Here is a 5,743-nt window from a genome sequence, read left to right on the forward strand (position 1 = left end):
ACTTGGAGATCAACACTTACCTAGAGATCAACACTTACCTAGAGATCAACACTTACCTGGATCTAGACACTGACCTCCATAAACACTTACATGCAGATCAACATTTACTTGGAGATCAACACTCAAAGATAGATACGAATTTGGAGATAAACACTCGTAGATAGATACGAACTTGGAGATCAACACTCAAAGATAGATACGAACTTGGAGATAAACACTCAAAGATAGATACGAACTTGGAGATCAACACTCAAAGATAGATACGAACTTGGAGATAAACACTCGTAGATAGATACGAACTTGGAGATCAACACTCAAAGATAGATACGAACTTGGAGATAAACACTCAAAGATAGATACGAACTTGGAGATCAACACTCAAAGATAGATACGAACTTGGAGATAAACACTCGAAGATAGATACAAACTTGGAGATTAACACTCGTAGATAGATACAAACTTGGAGATTAACACTCGAAGATATACTCGAACTTGGAGATAAACACTCGTCGATAGATACAAACTTGGAGATTAACACTCGAAGATATATTCGAACTTGGAGATAAACACTCGTCGATAGATACAAACTTGGAGATTAACACTCGTAGATAGATACAAACTTGGAGATTAACACTCGAAGATATATTCGAACTTGGAGATAAACACTCGTCGATAGATACAAACTTGGAGATTAACACTCGTAGATAGATACAAACTTGGAGATTAACACTCGAAGATATATTCGAACTTGGAGATAAACACTCGTCGATAGATACAAACTTGGAGATTAACACTCGTAGATAGATACAAACTTGGAGATTAACACTCGAAGATATATTCGAACTTGGAGATAAACACTCGTCGATAGATACAAACTTGGAGATAAACACTCGAAGATACATTCGAACTTGGAGATAAACACTCGTAGATAGATACGAACTTGGAGATAAACACTCGAAGATACATTCGAACTTGGAGATAAACACTCGTAGATAGATACGAACTTGGAGATAGACACTCGAAGATAGATACGAACTTGGAGATAAACACTCGTAGATACGAACTTGGAGATAAACACTCGTAGATACGAACTTGGAGATAAACACTCGTAGATACGAACTTGGAGATAAACACTCGTAGATACGAACTTGGAGATAAACACTCGAAGATACGAACTTGGAGATAAACACTGACGTAAACGACTGAAGTAAAAAAAAAACACATTGAGAATCGTTCTTTCATGTTCTTAATCCTAATCTGCCATCCAGTCGATAGAGACCACCAAAATTCACTCGATCTTACCACTAAAACTTTCTAAATACTTTTTAAAAAACAACAACAAAGCTTACATTAAGTGTAATTGTATCCTTTAGTTTGTACCAGTCAAGTAAGTGTGTTTAGGATCCCCATGTAGACATAATTAAAAAAAAAGTGCATACAATTTGGAGAACTAACGAGATTTGATACTAAGATAATAGCTGCTACGAATAGGAATAATGTTACATTTAAAGCTTATTCCTTTTTCTTTCAGTTAGGCAACAATCATGTTTAACGGACCTCATTCACCAAAAAACGAAAGGTCACGTGATAATATTGATACAACAACGAAAAAAAAAACTGTCACGTGATAACCATTGTTGATTAAAATTAGATCGTTAATTGTATAGAAGAGATAGGGAAACATGTGGCTCTATGTTGTTTGTTTACGATTGGTAAATGAGGTCCATTATTATTCTGGACATTATTTTAGTGTATCGTAAACATACTATCTAGTACTAAACTTCTGAAGCAGAGCATGTTTAGACCTTAAAAAACAAGATTCATACATACAAAGAAGTCATTTGAACGAATTCAACTATTGCAGAATAACTAATGACCTTGAATTTGTGTAACTTAACTCAGATAACATCAGGGCTTTGAGGTCACTGATTGGCCTTGACATGCAGTGGGGGTTACTCTGGGAAAACATTTTTGGTCCCAAGTATTTTTAGACCTCGACCTCTGACGTTAAAACAACGCTATAAATAATGTCACGCGATAAAGACTCCATTCATAGAATATTCTTTGTACATTAATCTTATACACTAGGACATCTACGTAAGACCTAATTTGTGTAAAGTTTATATCAACTCGCTCTGTCTGTTTGCCTGTCTGTCTGTCTGGTAAAAAGTTAGTAGAGGATATTTCTTCCACACCCATTCTCGGATCAAGTTGAAACTTCGCACAATCATTCATTAGCGTAGACAATGCATGAATCAGTTTTAAAAAGAATCAATTATTCAAATAATTACTGGTAATAAATTATTTTCTTTGATGCCAACAATGGAATGGCTGAATATGTAGGAATTATCATCTTAGATAATAGTACACGTTTTTCTGCCGCACCCATTCTCGGATCAAGTTGAACTTTAACCAACTATTTATTGTATCTAACAAAAACATGAATCCATTTAGAAATTATCCAACAAGCCAATTAATTATTGGTAATTAACTAAATATATCGAATAAAGGAAATAATTTCTACGCTATTGAGAGATATAGTTGTAAGTGCGGAGTTCTCCCTCTTTGATAAGCTTTGTTTTAAAGGACTGAAGACTGAGGGAAGCCTAAATCAGAATAAAACAAATGGGGAAATCTTCACTTGATGTTAGACAACAGATTACGTGCGCTTACTTAAAGTGCTGAGTTGTTTTACAATGAGTGCATACACATGGAGGCTAAACTACCACACGCGCATTAAGGGTTAAATGTTTTCAAGTACTTAAGGTGAACCTAATTGGTTTCAGGTCAGTTTAAAAGTGAAAAGTTAATTTATGGAGTAATATAGTGGAATGATAGAGCCAAACTGGGAGGTTCAGGGGTATCACTTCTTTGCTTCCTCTCATTGGTAAACCTTTTCTTTGTCCTTAAAGTAAATGCTGCAGGTTATCAAAGTACTGCAGTTATCTCTACACTTGTTTCGCTCAACTATTTGCAACTGCATTTTCAATCTTTTTGGACTGTACTGTTATTGTATTTTAACTCTTTTGTTTTTCAAAAGTACTGTATTAGCTTACTGTGAGTATTCCCAAGTAAATTTCCTTTTCCTTTTTTCCCCATTAGAGTACAATGACACTGACCTGGGCATGTCAGTAAAGTGCTGGAAGGTTGAAGTCTGTGGCATTTTACGTCTCGAGAGATTATCTTTTCTCTTTGCAACTTCTTGTGTGACTAAAGAGGCCAATCCTTGATACACAGCTGCGATCACAGGTTGGGCATATATAATCACCAGGCGCCGTTGCATTTTCACCCTTCTTTCTGCTTCTGTTGTGTATGAGGATGTCCTGTGGAAGTCGACCTACTGGCATTCTATGAACGTGGCCAAGCCAGCCAAGGCGTCTGCTGCTGATAACAGAGCGGATGTCCTGGCACCCTGCTCTTTGTAGCACTTCCTCGTTGGTTATCTTATCTTGCCACCTTATTTTAAAGATCCGCCTTAGGCATCGGAGGTGGAAGACATTCAGCTTTTTTTCCTGCCATGTAGGTTGACCATGTTGAAGGTTGAAGTATTATTTAAAAAAACAAACATGCTATCCATGAAACACAGGACGATATCGTGACGTCAAAGTCAATTATATTGTGAACGAGACACGTACTGATGTTTTGGTCAGAGCAAAGATGGTGTAGTGTATGGGTGGGGGGTTCATCTCTCGGGTTGTCCGCTCCCTTCCTTTTCCCAGACACACTTTGAATGACTGCCTGGTAGTGCGGCTTGCGCGCTGGACTGTCGTTCGGACTTATCGATGGTCCCGGGTTCAAACCCTGCCCCTACCATTCCCCGTCGTCGTGCGGGAGGTTTGAACTAGGAAGTAAATTACCTTCGACTCTGAAGAAACATCCGAAACAAAACACACTTTCTAAGGTGTATCAGCGTCTGGTGGTTACAAATGCCTAACATGTGGTGGTTAATGTGTAATAAAGACTGTCCACTTTAGTCACATGAGAAGCTGCATAGAGAATAGAACTTCTCTTGGGACGTAAAATCTAACAGGGGAAGAACATCACATTTACATATTTTTTTTTTCAAAGCTTATATCTTTTATCTTGTCAGTCTGGTAAACATTTCTGAAACTTTCCATTCTCGTATCAAATTGAAACTTTTCATAATTATTCATTTTTCATAAACAAAACATAAATTAATAGAATAAACTAATTTATTAAATAGGGATAATTAATTAATTATGTTTGATAAAAAACGGAAATTAATCTTACAGTATTTAGATATGTGGCTGTAAATGTGATGTTCTTCCCCTTAGATAAGCCTTTTTTTTTTTTCACACATGATCGTTACTTTTTGTATACCCGTTGACGTATGATACAAATGAGTATATTATTTTTTAAAAACATTAAATAGTGTTTGCTCGTTTTGTGGTATGCTCCATATAAAGATTCGTGCAATGGAGATTTTCTTCAAGTTGTTTAGAATTGCACAGAAAAACTATTTAGATCTAAATGTTGTTACAAAATACCTACGTGGTCACTTTTGAAAAGAAAGGGAAATCCAATGACTAATCAGAGTTGAATTCTCCAGAGTCTAGACTAATCACGTGTGTGAAACGTAATTGTCTAATGTTTTGAAGACAGATAATATAAAATAAGAAAAAAAAAACATCATAAGAATTAGGCCTGTATAAAAATTAAATTCCAACGAACACTTTCACATATTGGGGAAGTGTTGTTTGCGTTCTGGACAATCGTTCGGTGGTCTGGAAGTCCCTAGTTCGAATCCACCCCCGTAGTTTTGTGAGAGTCTTGGGCGAGAATGTAATTATCTTCAAAATGTGAAGGAACATCCTAAAAAAAAAAATGTTAACATTTTATAAAACATTTTATAAACATTATTTAGAAAAGGTGTATAAACAAAATTAGTAGGCATACATAACATACTAGATGGCGAGGTGGCTGAGTGTTTAAGCGCTTGGCTTCAGAGCCTAGTTTTCAGAAACAACATCTATTATTGATTAACAGCACAACTATAATTGATAAGCAATGAAACTCACCCAATCACTCCTGCTTTTTACAATGTTATATCAACTCTGTCTGTATTTGTTTAGCTTTCTCAATGTTGGGGGACGCAGTTGCTGAAGGGTTAAGTGCTTGGTGCTTGAGCCTGGGGCCCTAGGTTTGAATCTTAGTGAAGACTAAGATTTTGAATTTCGGGATTTTCAGGGCGCCCAGAGTCCACCCAACACTACTAAGATTTTGAATTTCGGGATTTTTAGGGCGCCCAGAGTCCACCCAACTCTAATGGGTACCTGACTTCAGTTTGGGAAAAGTAAAGGCGGTTGTTGGTTGTGCTGGCCACATGACACCCTCCTCGTTACCGTTGGCTAAAGAAACAGAAAACCTTAACATTATCTGTGCTATTGATCGCAAGGTCTGAAAGAGGATCTTTACACAACACAATAATAACAGCATATTAGAAGAAAAAAAGGTGGCTTTTGAGGGGAGGGCAGAGAGTTTCTTCTGGAAAGGGTGAAGAAAAAAAAATGAGAATCATGATCGAGAAAGTGGGCATAGCAGGTGGTAAAATAAAAACTATGTTATTTGTGAAATATTGCATTTGGCATCACAAAATAAATCATGTCACACATTGTCATTTATTATAATTAGTACACCAACATTTGCCATACAATCTAGATCTATCCGAAGAAATATTACATTTTTCTTTCGCCAGTTCCCGAGAAATACACGATCTGGAATT

Source organism: Biomphalaria glabrata, chromosome 14 (genome assembly GCF_947242115.1).
Source record: "Biomphalaria glabrata chromosome 14, xgBioGlab47.1, whole genome shotgun sequence".
Classification (NCBI taxonomy): domain Eukaryota; kingdom Metazoa; phylum Mollusca; class Gastropoda; family Planorbidae; genus Biomphalaria; species Biomphalaria glabrata.